At 42.8% G+C, this 14,869-nt stretch overlaps 1 protein-coding gene and 1 long non-coding RNA gene across 7 annotated transcripts in view; one reads left to right on the top strand and one right to left on the bottom strand.

Annotated features, from left to right (window-relative positions):
- Positions 1 to 1,054: 1,054 nt before the first annotated feature.
- On the bottom strand, positions 1,055 to 2,997 carry LOC310838165. The gene is made up of 2 exons (XR_014560751.1): positions 2,887 to 2,997; positions 1,055 to 1,811 (listed from the first exon to the last, which is right to left on the bottom strand). It is a non-coding gene; the product is annotated as an uncharacterized lncRNA (long non-coding RNA).
- Positions 2,998 to 3,186: 189 nt separating this feature from the next.
- LOC310837225 (contactin-4) overlaps positions 3,187 to 14,869 on the top strand; it is a 509,134-nt gene continuing 497,451 nt past the window's right edge. For 3 of the 6 annotated variants that reach the window (XM_083723375.1, XM_083723377.1, XM_083723366.1), the window contains exon 1: positions 3,187 to 3,771. The gene's annotated coding sequence lies outside the window, so the exon portion shown is untranslated. Of the gene's footprint in view, positions 3,772 to 4,975; positions 4,993 to 14,869 lie in introns of those variants that run through there. The other 3 variants (XM_083723372.1, XM_083723376.1, XM_083723371.1) reach the window with 3 other exon arrangements.

Genomic DNA, 14,869 nt, shown 5'->3' with positions numbered 1-14,869 from the left:
TAGAGTAGTTGCTTTGGAAGACGATAATCAGGCATCCGCACAACATGACCAGTCCAACGAAGTTGATGTCGAGGAATCATTGCTTTGATACTGGTGATCTTTGCTTCTTCCAGTACTATACTTGTATTGGATTGTTACCAGTGGAACGCTCTGTCACAAGAGACTAGAGCCCTGCGGGACTTGACATCTTTCCGCAGGGCCTGCAAGACGGAGCTGTTCTGCCAGGCCTTTGGTCGGGGTTCAGTCTGACTTCCTCTCCCCTTTCATAAGAACTTGCATGAAAGTGGCCTCCCAATTTTTCTCACAGGCCCATATAAGTTCAGCACAAATAGTTGGGCCTGGTGAGCATTTAAGATCCCCAACCCTAATCTGCGGGTTGCCATCTGATTGGATTTTATTCTGATCCCGGTCTGATTTGAGGATGTATTTTAATTGATTGTCTGATTTTATGTTAATGTGTTACACATTTGATGTTAGCCGCTCTGAGCCCGGCTTTGGCTGGGGAGGGCGGGATATAAATAAAAATAATAATAATTATTATTATTATTATTATTATTATTATTATTATTATTATTATTATTGTTAACTATATTGTTGATTTTATTATGCCCCCCCTTATTTACCAAAAAGCAGCATGGAATTGGGGGGATGCGACTAACTAACTAAACAAATAGCTTAGTTAGTTAGAAAACACTTAGTTAGAAAACACTTCTGGTAACAATGAGGATCAGAAACCCACATATCAATACTATGTGTTGTTTACTTGGAAATGAGTCTCAATTCTCTTTAATGAGGGCTTATCATAGGACTACAAACTCAGAATAGCCACCATTTTATATTATCGGGGGGAAAGGGCATAGCTCAACTAAAAGCATGGTGTAGTACTTACAGACTTGGACCCAGGATCAAACCCCAGCAATGGAATTCAATTAATGATCTTGGGCTAGTCACTCATTCTCTCAGCCTCACCTACCTCACAGATTTGTTGTGGGGAGAATATGGGTGGGGAACAACACCATTTGCTCCACCTTGAGCTCCTTGGATAAAAGATGTGTTAAAAATATATTAAATTTATTTATTTATTATATGCATTTATTACCTGCCCTTCACCAAAGGTCCAAGGGCGGGTTATATAACAATAAAACAGTAACATACATTACATAATGAATTACTAAAGCAACAGTACAACCAATAAAATCATTAACAGGTGATGAGCAGTAATCAAATGTTCCCAAATGCCTGAGTAAAATGGTGTGCCTTGGCATCTCTTCTAAATAACCCCTCAAATTGGGGCTAAATAAAATAAAGAAAAGTACTTCTTCTGTTGCACACTCTAGTGTCCTATGACATCATTTATAGAGTTTCTGGCAGCCAATATTACCAGGTGTGATTTTCAGGCAAGTAGGAGCCTGCCATTTTCTATCTATCTAGATTTAAACATTTGCCACTGGCAACCATGAATTTTCTTGTTGAAACAGTCTTCACTAGGTTCTATTTTGAACACAAGGGCCATGTCTCAGAGTCCTGGAACATGTGAGGCCCTCTGAGGCTGTGCAGGATGCCTTTCCCTCACCACTGAGTAACAACAGATCACCTTCCCACATTCAGGAGCAAGGATGTTTTGGGACAGGATGCATTCCTCCCCATCAAGGGTGCAAAGGTAGGAGGAGCAGTTGCCATCTATTCACAATTATTTCTCTCCCTCTTGGTAGAGCAGGGATTGGGAGAGCTACTAGAACAGGGGTTCTCCAACAGTGGTCCAAGGTCCAAACTGTGGTCTGCAAGCTTCAATCAGGCAGTACATGGTGTGTCTGTGAAGAAAGGCAGGCGCAGTGTGTTAGTCATATTGATTTGTTGTTGTTGTTGTTATTTACATTACCCAAACTGCATATGTATGTTGCACTTCATTGTGAAATACTACTGTTTGAGGCAGTTTCCAAACCAGCTTCACCCCCGTTTTTCTCCAGATGTCACTGGGTTGCAGTTGCCATTGTACCTCACCACTGGCCATGTCTTCTGAGGCTAATAGGAATCATAGAGTTGGAAGGGGCCCTGGGGATCATCAAGTCCAATTCCCTGCAATGAAGGAATATGCAGATGTCCCTTATGGGGACTGAACCTGCAACCTTGGTGTTATCAGCACCACGCTCTAGCCAACTGAGCTATCCATTAGAGTCCAACATCATTTTGATGGGATGGGAAAACGTTGACCCTCCATAAGTTGGACGGCAACCTGTATTTCACATAGGGTCACATAGGCTGGGGCATATGTTGGGTGTCTAGCAACAGAGGACCATAGGTTCCCTGACCCTGGCCTAATAAAGATATATGTTTAATATGCATAAAATGTAGTGTTTGGATGCATTGATGTAAAGAAGACTTATGAAAGGGTCTGCATTTGCAAAGAGAAGTTTGCCTTAGACAGGAGGTTAAACTCTAGGTATATGCCACAAGGAGGGTGTTTAAGACTGATTGATGACTCATCCTGGAAACACAAGCTGAGAGCTCTCTCAACAGGACATAAAATCTAAGAACTCAGCATCTTCCTCAGTCCTTGGAGCCAGCAGCAGTAGAAATGAAGCTCGGCTATCCTGAAGAAGCAAGATGCTTGCACAGGATGTCTCTCTTGGTTCTGAGAGAGTAAATCTACAGACATTTATTAAGGACTAAAAAGAAGGCAGCACTGCATTGTTTTAGAACAATGTGCTATTTTGTATTTTGCAACTTTTATTTGCAACTATTTTAAGACTGTTCTGCAGTCTAAAGCTTCGAAACCCGTTCTCGGGGTGGAGAGCTAATTCATTTCCGCTCTGCACAAGGTCCGGATCAGGGATTCCGTTTGCAACAACAACTCTGAACATGGCCTAGATAAAGTGGGTCCCAAACCTCCCAAGTCAGCAAGCAGCGGTGGTGTTGACTGCTGGTGCTCCTCAGCAGGAGCCCATCCGGAGATGGCGCTTGCGGGTTGATGCATCCAGGCTCGCCAGCTCGCCCGCGTGCATGTGTATGCAATCCATTCCCGCTCCATGAAAATCAATGATACTCTTGCTGCGCGGCGGCGGCGACAGAGGCTTCTCTTCCCCTCCAAAGGTCTAGTGAGATCTATGGGTTGCTTTTGCAGCCGGGATGCGCACGTGCCCGCACACATTTTCCCCTCCTTTAGCCACGCCCCTCAGAATCTCTCCTAGCTAAAAAGAACCTGTGCGGCTCTTTCTCCCTTCGCCCAATCTCTACTGCAGGGCAAGAGAAGGAGGGAAAGAAGAACGGAACCGGGTGAAGAAAAGGGGAGAGGAGAAAAAGAAGGAGAAGGTGGGGGGAGGCGGAGCTAACACTGAAGCGGCTCGGATAGTTGGCAGACACCGTGTTCTTCCTCGCCGTTCTTTTTATCTGCCTCTCCCTCACCCTCGCCGCCCCACCGGCAGCCGAGGAGTAGATTTGGGGAGGAGGAGGGTGGGGTTGGCTCTCGGCGACCGCCAACACCAGCAGCGCCGCCGCCACAGCGCTCCCAAATTCGCCTCCGTCCGGCATTCCGGCTCCTCAGCAGCCCTCGAGGCTTCGCGCCCCACAGCGGGAAAGCAGGACTCTCCGGGCGCGAGCGTAAAAATAATAAAGCGCGGAAGGGAGAGAGAGAGAAGAGCCGCCTTGGCGCGCCGCTACCACCACCAGCAGCACCGGCACCGGCAGCGGCTTGTCTTGCTTGCTTCCTTCGCCTGCCTGGGAGCTCTGCCCGCAGCCGCTCGGAGGAGCCTCTTGGCAGCTTCCCGCGTCAAGGTAAGGCTCGGGTTGGGCTGCGCGTCCCGGAGCGCAGCGCCGTGTTTGTTGTGAGGAGGAGGAGGAGGGGGCGCGCGGGCGGGTGTGGGGGAAAGAGCGGGAAAAGGCGCCTTTCTCTCTCTCGCTTCACAGTGGTGGGTCGCTGCTGCCTTTGAAGGGAAAGAGCAGGTGCTTCCACAAAAAAAAGGGGGGGGTCCTTTGGGTAATGGAGAAGCAATTCAAGGCAGCGTCTGCACCACCATCAATCCCACCCAGGCTGTCCTTTCCCCTCTCGTGCACAGCCTCTGCCTCCAGCTCTTTTTCTCTTAGCTCGGGCATGGATTCAATCTTATTCTCCCGGGAGGTGGGTGAGTGGGTGGGCTCCGGGCTTCTCTTGGCATGCACAATTTTGGCCCTCGGATTTGGGCGACACTCTCCCCCCCCCCCCGCTCCAAGTCAACAAGTTTTATTGGTGGCGCGAAGACCCGGGCTCTTCTAGTTCTCCTTCGAGCTGTGGAGGCTGGTGTTTTGCCAAACTGTCTGCTGGGTTTTGCAGTTTCGCCTGCAGCACTTCGGCTGCGTGGTCGGTTTGCTTTGAAGCCCCGTCGTGCAAAGCGTAGCGGCCCGTGATTTGCCTCCGCTTAAAAACAAACAAACAAAAAAACTTGCCGCGCGCTTACTTCAGAGTAATTGCCTTGCACGTTTGTCCGCGCCCTGCTCTGGGGTAAGACAGAAGCGGATGCTGCAAGACCTGGGCTCTGTGAACCTGGCTGTAAAATTAGCTCCGCTGAACTCGGTGGGACTTGCTCAGAGTGGTACAGCTTTGCATTCAGAAGGTCCCAGGTTCAGTCCCTGGCATCTCCAGGTAGGGCAGGGAAACCTTGGGAGAGCAGCTGCCAGCCCGTGTTTTCACTGCTGCCAGCCCGTGTTTTCACTACTGAGGTCGATGGACCGGTGTAAGGCAGCTCCCTATGCTCCGATTCTGAGCAAATATGCAGAACTGGACTGTGGAAGAAGGTGGAGTGGCTGAGATTGCCACCCAAACAGAGTTTGCATAAGGAGCGAGAGTGCTCTGGTAGGGAAGGGCTGCTGCCGAATAGATTTTCCTACTGAAATGGAGTGGGGAGGGGAGAACTATGGTATGCAAAATTGCGACTCCCCCCTCCTCCTATGAAAAGAAGTAGTGATGGTGCGACAGGGTACAACAAACTGATGGGCATCAGACTCGATCCTTCTTCCTATGTGAGTCTATCTTCTGCACAATTCCCACTCAAGGTTTACCCAGAGGAGTACAGATACGGAGGTTAACTTTGCTAGATAGCAGTTATCTTTTCCAGTCACCTTTGCAGAGAGACGGCAAACAGGCGATATGTATCAGCCCCTCGTTCTTGTCTTTTAACAAATGGAATGAGCAAAAAGGAGAGAGTCTGGGCAGTGGTGTGGTGGATCCTGGGATAAACAGACATTTGGATGATAAAACCCTGGTCAGGTTTTGCCTGAGCTCCTATTAGTACTCCAGTGTTGGTCCAGAGATGTTCAATTATGTCTTTGGAAGCAGAAACAAGCAAACACAAAAGCAACTGATGTCTTGCAGGAATAGGAAGCTGGGTGTTACAAGCAGCAAGTTAACAGCTCTTCCACTGCACACCCACCTCCAGTGTTGAATACAAGGAACTAGATTCCTTTTATTTACTATGCAAATTAAAATATTGGGTCTTACTGTATGTAGGTTGAAACATGCCTAGGAAAAGGATAAGAAAAGTGATACAGGGGTGTGTATGTGTGTGGTTGTTTGTGCATGTACACAAATGTAGAGTACAACTATTGGGTTAATCTTGTGTAAATTCTTGGGACAACTTTTACTGGATGCAAACAAGTGTTCCTTTTTCCACTTTTCAAATTCTGTCTTCCCAAGGGTGGTTGTTAGCTTTCTGTGTTGCGAGCAACATCATGCAGCATGTTGTGTCACTTACCCAGACAGAAATGACTTGCTCACTAAACTACAAATGAAATGATGCTGCTTGCATAACAAGTGAGGCTAGTTAGCATTTTACATACTGATTTTCATTTAAGGTAAATGAAAGCAGGATAGCTGTCACTGTGTTTATTGTTATTTGTGCTCTGTAGGGAAGGATATACTAAAATCCTAGAGATCTGTCATTCAAAAATCATGAAAATATATTTTATTTATGTTTAATCTCCCCTCCCCCCACCCCAATAAGCTACTTTTTGAAATGTGTTTAAAAGGATCTGTATAAATCCAGACATCATTTTTGGGTTTCGGGTTTTTTAATGTTATAGATTTTGTGTTAAAACGTCTGCACTACCTTAATGAAATTATTACTTTTAGAATAATAAATGATGCTGTTGAAAGTGCTAGGTTGAGTGTGAATCAAAAACTACAAACATTCCATTGCTTGGCACCCCAAACACACTAAATTAGAAATAATTACCGCTTCTTCTCCAGGGACCACCTTTTGAGCAGGGGTGAAGGTGGACATACATTTTTAAGTGGGTTGGAATGGAAGTAGTTTTGAAACAGCTTTGCTGCATTTTGAAGCATTTGTTTCCATCACATTCTTTATAGGCTGAACTGCGCAGTTTAGAATCTCTGCCTGTGCCTGTGTTAATTTATGGGCAATCATTGCTTGAAGTTGTGTTATTTCCATAGTATCTCTCTTGCCTTGTGGATGCAAGTTACAAAACCATTTCTGTTTGACAGTAGTTGAATGCCACCATCTGGATTCATTCCTAATATTAGGGGACCACATGATCAACACTACTGCATGTTTTTCTTTAAAAAAACAACAACCCAGCAGCTGCTGTGGTTTATCTGAGGGTACTTCTATAACTGAAATAGGCTGTAAGCCACAGCTGGTAAGGAAAGAATAAGTTGACACACACCCAGTCAACAAGGTTTGACATGAGTGTTATAACACCGAAGTGATAATTATGACTGCTGTAGACAAACAGTTAATGTAAGCAAGTTCCATTGAAATCAGTGGTACTTTGCCACACATGTATAGTGTCTAAAATTGGAATACAATGGTAGTTACTGCCACTTGTGGAAATAAGCAAGACTGTTTCTGTGCCTCCTCAAACCACAAGTGCTGTTTCCCTTACCAGTGGTTGGAATTGTGTCGTGTGCAAACTGAAAATGTGAAATTGCAAGGCATATTTATAAGCTGTTAAAACACTTTAGATGATGAAATAGTTGTCAGTTGCATGGTACACACAGGCCAAATACAGTGTGCTGTCAGTTGTGTGCTGTCAGATGCATGAGGCATCTTTCACTTCTGGTATGAATAGCTTTACTGGGTCATTGATCTGGTTTATGACTATAACCATATTCAGATGCTTTTCTGTAGGTGTTAACATCATAGATTAGAAAACTTGGTTCCATTTTGCAGTTAAAGTTGACAGGAATATCTAAACCTGCTATTCATTGGCATAGATACCCTTAGCATCCTAATAGCTGTTCATTTCCCACCACCATGTTTTTCCATAATCTCATATATATTGCACTTCAGGGAATGTATGTCTCCTTATGTATAACCCTATGCCTTCTCATTGTAAGCTTTCAAGCTAGGCCATTCAGCTTGTCACAATATTCCTAAATATAACCGCTTATATCTTCTACAGAACTACTTGGGAACATAAAAAGAGCTCTAGTACATCAGACCAAAGATCCATCTAGTTCAACATCCTGCTTCCATAGAGCCCTACCAGAAGCCTCCGGGAATCCCTTTCTCTTTAATAGACAATGATTTTGTTCTCCTGCAGCATGTGGCGTCTGTCTGAGTGTATGCTAATATTCTACCTGTACTCTAAGCATTTTATAGGATAATGGAAGACCTGATGCTTAGCCAATTAAAAGACTCTCATTGACTTTGCCATGGCCTAAGCACTGAATTCATAGGAAGCTATCCAGTATAACATTTGCAATGTGGACAAAATTACTTTCTAGCTTGACTGATGTTGGGAAATAATGCATTGCTGGTAGCTTAAAATAGTTGGAAGAAGTGCTTGCTAGTGCTCTTTAACCTTTTCAGGCCTGTGGACAAACTATACTGAGCAAGGCTCTTTGGGCCTTGGGCAGGAATACTGAGCAGTGTTCCCCTCCCCCAACTGGTAGAAGCACTATGTCTGCTTCTTGATAAGATATCAGTCCTTAAATTTTATTTCTGGAAGACAGAAAGAATGAGGTCATCTAAGTTAAAGATAAGCACATAAGTGTAGCAAAATCAGTTCATTCTAAAGGATGGATCAATATGATTTCAAGTTCAATTTTAAAAATTCAGATTTCAATTCAGAATTATTACTTTTTAGTAATGTGAGCTTATCAGCATTTTGGTGTTATTCCTGGGTTTCATCCCAAAATAATATGACTGCAGTACACAAGCTTTTTCTGCAGGAAATTGTTAACCACTATCCTTAATATCAATTGGATATAAATGAATTTGAGGACTTTACAATAGCCCCTCTAATTTCCTCATGTGCTGTATTAGCCTCAATTTCACTGTGTTCATTATCCTGTGGGCTTAAGCTGTTCTAGGATGGTTAAGGAAGATGCCACTACTAAATGCAGCTAGAGCTTGATTCTTATATGGGCACTATAATTTATATCTGTTTCCAGTGAGTATAAACACATTATATTGTACAGGATTGAAGAAATGGAAGGATAAAGGTACATTAGTGCTAGAGGTGCACACCCTTCTGCATAATACAATAATTACATCTACTGTTTAGTAGTCATATCACACTTCTAATATGCAACATGCTTTACAGTTTTTCATTCTCTTTGCCCTAACATAATCCTTGGAAGTATGTACAATATTCCCATTTTATGACTGTGGAACTGTGACCAAGAAAATAATTTGCTCAGGGCCATGGCAGGGTAATGATTCAGACCCACATTTCACAGAACCAAATACAGTGGTATAAATCTTGCATACTGCACTGACTCATTTATTGCTGGTGTACACATTTTGTTTATGCACTTACTTAACTTTATTTACATGTATCACCCTCCTTAGTTACTTGTGTGTGCATGTGGGTCTATTCAGATATGTTTCATGGGACCAGAAACATGGTTACGAGTGTTGCTACACATGCCATTTCTGTAGCCAATAATTGCCACAAGGCAGTAAAAGATACCATATTAATCAGATGAGGGGTTGCTATCCTGAGTGCATTTTTATATGGGGTTTCATTCATTCTCCATTAATCCCATAAAGCAGAGTTAAAATTGCATGTATCCCCAAAACTGTTGCTTGAGTTCCACAGTTGCTCGGGTGAATTAACTAGTGTGTAACAAGAAGTCTTGCCATGCAACCGCCCCTTGTGTTTTCCTCTTCCCACTTCTTGCTAAGAACATTTTCCAAAAGTGTTAAGAATATCCCTTGCTACATCCCCTTGGGTTATGCTTATGTAATCACTCCTTTTGTCATAACTGTTCTGGTTGAGTCTAGCCTTCTGGCTGAAAGCAGGAATTGTAATGCATACCTTTTGTACCTATGAAGCGGAAGAGGACAGCATGGCTGAAGTACATGCCTTGTCCTTTTTGGAGAAAATAACTGCAATTGGTAACTCGCCAGCCACATGTTCGCAAACAGCTTGGCCACATGTCTCTTTCCTGTTCTACATTTGGAGCCTGCTTCCAACAAATGTCCACTGGGTGTGTCAGTCCATGTGTATCTCTGTCCACCTACCCTCATAGCTGAATAGAGAAGAGTGTAGATTTTGTGTCTTGTGTGCTCCGCTTTGGAGGCTCTCTGTTGAAGCTAATAAATATGTAAGATCACATGCCTAAAATACAAGGCATTTGCTTTTATTCATTTATCTTTTTTAGCCCAAGTCTCATTAGCTCTCTTAGTCAATAATGCCACGTTTACAATTAAGATATAGATCTGGATACAGAATTTTTGTATTTATAAAACTGTGCTTACCTACCTTCTCTCCATTGCATCCCTCTGTGTTCCCCAAAAAGCCTCTTCTGAGAGTCAGGGGCCTGGTGCTTGGAAGGAGAAAGTGGGAGTAAGTATAGGCAGCTTTTCTAGCAAGACTGTTTCCATAACACTCATGTTAAGTTTTTGTTTCTGACACCACATAACTGGGATGGGGTTGCTGGTCATACTGAAGTTAAGCTGACCTACTCTAGCTCATGGGTCACCAATGTGGCAGGTGCACACACACTCACAGAGGCTTTCTTTGGCAACTGCAGTGTGCCTTCTATGGCACTCTTCCTCCTGCCAAAATTAGCCTTGAAATAGAGTATTCTATTGCACCCAGTAGAATAGTTTACAGCGTTTGAGTGTGTGTATGCCCACAAGACCTTTTTCTTTTTACAAATGTGCCCATGGGCCCCAAATGATTATAAACCATTGCTCTAGTCCAGGGGTCAGCAACCTGTGGCCCATGGGTTACAAGCAGCCCACAGGGGTTGTTTAAATGGCCCACAAGCCGCCCATGTGGTGAGTCCCCACACTCTGCGCTAAACCAGTGCAACACGGAGCGGGGACTTGCTTCCGTGGTGCTGGAAATCGCGTCTGCGCAGACGTAATCCGGCCCATGGCGCAAACTGGCCCAAGCGAGGTAAATCTTGCCGACCCTTCTCTAGTCTGCTGAACATGAAGATGCATATGAATCATTAATACTCAGAGTAGACTCACTGAAATTAATGGCCCTAAGTTAGTCTGATAATCTATTAACTTCAGTAGAGCTGCTTTGATTAGGACTAGTAAACTCCCAGATTTATTAGGTTGAAGAAATCTCTCTTTGACTATCTTAGAACAACTATTTGAAGTATTACAGCAGATGAAAATATACAAATATTTATACAAAAATAAAAATGCAGTGATACAAGACAGTATAAACAATAGCCTTAAAAGCACACTACGCTGGCAGACAAAACTTCAGGGATAATCAACTAAAGAAAGGTGTGAAACTGACCATCCCATTTATTCAAATGCCTGGGAGTAGTGTACATTCTATTTTTAGCTCTAAAATCGTAAGAGTCCAGGACAGACTATACCCATATATTCTTTTCCCCAAACATGTAATTCTGCTTTATAGCTTCCCACATGCCTTTTTACTGTGTAGCAAAGGTTTCAGACTGTTGTCAGTTCTCAGTCCTGATTTCCAGTAATGTCTCACCTAGGCCCTATCTAGGAAATAAAGGATTAAACCACATACAATTGAGATTTATAAGATATGAAGACAAGCTTTTTGTTTACTTGCATATTTTGTGATGGGCTCATGAAGTTAGAGGAGAAACCAGGAATTCCTTTATCAGAAAAGTTCCTGAGGAAAGCGTGGTCGGGAATGTTTTGGCCTTATACACACGTAGCAGCAAACCATAGTTAAGGATTTAGTGTGAATGTATGGATATTGCCTGCTTTGCTCTTTCCTACTAATGTGCAGAAGAAGCAGATAGCAATCTTTGACTTAGTGTTGTGCCTAAACTGCGGATTGCGGAGGGCATTTTGCTGCAAAGAAACAACAGCTTGCTGTAGCAAGATTTGTTCTTGGTTTATTAACCATAGTTGGTTTCAGCAAAACCAATCACAATATCTGCTTCAGAGATACCTGTTATCTCTGTGTACATATACAGTTCTCACACATGCTTAATGGCCTTAATGTTAGCATGGGGGTTGCATGTGGGAGATAGCAGGGTTTGCCCCCTCCGTGTGTGTGTGTGTGTGTGTGTGTGTGTGTTTACAAAAAAGTAGCCCTTTACAGTTTGTGTGCATGTCTGTGAGGGAGATTTTATTGGTCTGCTGTTTACCATGTTGCTTCTACAGCACAGGTACTTGCAGTTCCATTCATATTTGATACTTTACAGAGCATATCCTTCTCCATTAGTTTTGCACTACATAAGAAAAGTCACATTCGGAGCTCTCTCAAGGGTTAACCTGGCAATCATACTTGAGATTACATTTTTGCTGGGAAAATGTCATAGCATCCCGTGCTATGTTTTAGTGAATAAATAATCTGTGCACTGTTTTTCAGAAGGTACTTTTTTCCCTGCAACACTGTGAGTAGCTGCAATTTGCACATTAAGAGTCTATTTGGTTTTATTTATAGGAATCCTTGTTGTTTGTGGTATCTTGCATGCTATTTTTATGCAATGAATTGCCTTGGCAGTATCTGTCTTAAGTACCACTGGTAAATATAAAACATGATAAACATCATATTTACTCTAGAGGAGTCTTATGAAAAATAATACAGTTGTAGTAGCATAAGCAGAATATGCAGAACAGCCATATGGCACAATTTATGCATGCTTACTTGGAAATTAGCCCTGCTGTGTTCAGTGGGGTTTAGTTTTTGTTAAGTGTGTAAGGATTGCAGCCCTAGTCTCGCTGGTGTATGGATGGAGAGGCACATCTCTATATGCTTAAGTGTGTTTTGTTATAAGACTAACAATAATCCTAGAGGTATTTGAAACACTTCCCTGCAAATGTTGGTATTATATGCCATCTCGGTACTCATAAACATCAGCAAGCAACAGGAAGTATATGAAATACACCAATGTCAAATTTTGACTGTAATTTAAGTTAATTGCCAGGAGTTTTACTTTGGGCATTCTTGATGTTATTTGTAGTGATAAATACAAATATGGACGTAAATACTTTACCACTGTTAATTCATTTATTTGATTATCAACTCTGTTATTCTTAACTGTTAAGTCTAATTCACCATATATTAATTGCTTGTTGCCTGCATATCTTTTTCTGTAAATGAAACGAGCACAGCCAATTTGCATGGCTCTTCTCTTTGACTCTTCTATAGTTCTGCTCTACTTTTCCTGAAATGGTAAGAACTAAATGCATTATTTCAGGGTGCAGTATTTCACCTGCACAAAATTGAGTGATTATCATCTTCTCCCGAGTCACTGGTTTTTCTTTACTTTGATTTTATGTTCTATGGTTTTGAAACTAGTTTTGCAACCAGTATTCCAATCTAAGTAAGAAACTTTTAATTTTAGTTCTCCCCACTATAGTGTTTGTAATTTCAGTTTTTTGTATCATTAGCAGGTTTGACACTACTTGCTGCTTTCTCTAAGGCATTAAAGAAAATAGATTTTTACTTGTTAAAGTTAATGAACAAATTAGGGTTACTCTGACTAAAACATAGTTGAATCAAAGTAATACTTGATTGCCAAGATAGGAAAAAAATGGAAGACAACATTCATATGAGTTTGCCTCATGTCAAATTTTGAATTTTGAGGCATTTATACGTCAATATTATTTGTTTTTCAACCCATACTAATTACTGAAAGGCCCCACAATATACAGTGCTGCATATGAACTGTGAGAATGACAATTGCCTAGAATGACAATTCATTTTCACATGGTCGTGTGTAAGGTTGATCAGGTAGCTTGCAGTTGGTCAAAGCTAGGCACGTGTATTTATTTTTTAAGTCAGTGTTATAGAAAACTCACTAGGTTTGTAGATAAGCACAAACCATTTTTTAAAACAGCAAAACAAAATTGTATACTGTCATCTGCATTGTTCTGTTGACATCAGAATCTATAATAATCTAATACCTGTACTCCTAAAACTCTGCTGCCATTTATAAAAACCCTTTAAAGTCTTTGTGGTTTATTCTTAATATCCAGTCTATCAGCTTTTGACACCATACATTTGTACACAACCTGAAAAGTGTGTCATTTTAGAATTGATGGTATGGTAAAGCCACAACAACCATCTCTCAAGGTTTACTAAATCATTCTTGAGGGACTCCAAAATGAATAAACATAACAGGATTGATGGTAGTTTCTAAAATTAGATCTAGGCCTTCTCTTCCTCTGCTGCTTCCACTGGCACTTGTCCTTATCCTTTGAGAGCCCCCTGCTTCAGTCTGAAAATTATACAGCCTAGTTGTAGCTTTACTACCACAGTCATAATTAGATTATCGAGTCAGCTGCTTAAAACATTGTATCATAGTGATGTGGCATGGATACCGCTGTTTCATAATATCTTTTCCTGGGGGTCCACAAGTTATGTCCAGGCTTGATAGGAAAGTAATAATAAAAATTATACAAGCCTGCAAGGAGCATCTGACCATGCAGAGTGCTGCCCTCTTTCGTCCAAGCAAGTGCTGCCTGCCACTATCACAGAATTAAGGAGAAAGACTAACAACACGGAAGGCATAGCCGTCAGTCCGTTCTGAAAATTAAGCAGCACATATAATCTCTGCAAGTTTGGTGCAACTAGAGAACACTCACCCACTTCCTGAAAATTACCTAACTCATAAACCCATAGCTCTGCAGGATTAAAATGCTCCCCTTCCCTTAACTCTCTAGTTCCATTGCCTTAGACCACCTTGCTGTTGTGGTTCGAGGACCCGACCCCCGCAATGTGGAAAGAATACACAAGGACACGTGATATAAGGTTAATGGGCAAGGAAAGGCCACAACTTTATTGATTACAGCAGTGAAAAGGTATTGGCTTAGGCATTGGATTTCTTGAACAAGTGGGTTTATTCACCAGTAGGTGGAGCTTGTTGATGCCGATCCAACTATAGGCTCACCCCTAATGTCACCGAGGGTCGTGCCATGGCCTCCCGCCAAGCAGGCATTGGACAGAATACACGACCGCCAGATTCCTTTAACGGAATACTCCTAAAAATTGAAGGCATAGGCGATGGCCACACCTAGCTCTTCGACACAGCACAACACATTATTCCAATGCCTAACCTACCCACCAATACCACAAAAGTTGTGACGATTGCTACGAGGTAGGCGAAAAAACCAAAAAGGCCTAATGCCAAATGGAAAAACTCCTACCAGGCCCCCTAGACAACCAGGGCGACCAACCTAAGGTCCATAGCAAGGCCAATAACCTAAGCCCTAACTAAAGGGAGTGGAGGGTGGGTGACTTGCGGCGAGAGGACGAAGAATGAGGCTGGGCGAAGGCTGGCGCCGCAGCAAAAGGCTGCTGAACACGCCCCCCCCAGGCACCTGGTTGGATGCCTGCTGAGGGGCGTGGGCGCCAGGTGAGGTGAAGGCAGGGGGCTAACGCCCCCTGCTAGGGGCGGAGCTCGGGCTCCCGCCCACAACCACTCCCCTCTCTTGCAGGGAGGAGAGTCTTTCTTTGTAGCCATCCTGACCAA

Source organism: Podarcis gaigeae, assembly GCF_964106915.1.
Source record: "Podarcis gaigeae genome assembly, chromosome: 2".
NCBI lineage: Eukaryota > Metazoa > Chordata > Lepidosauria > Squamata > Lacertidae > Podarcis > Podarcis gaigeae.
Note: the sequence above shows the minus strand (reverse complement) of the source record. Positions and strands in the feature narration are given on the sequence as shown.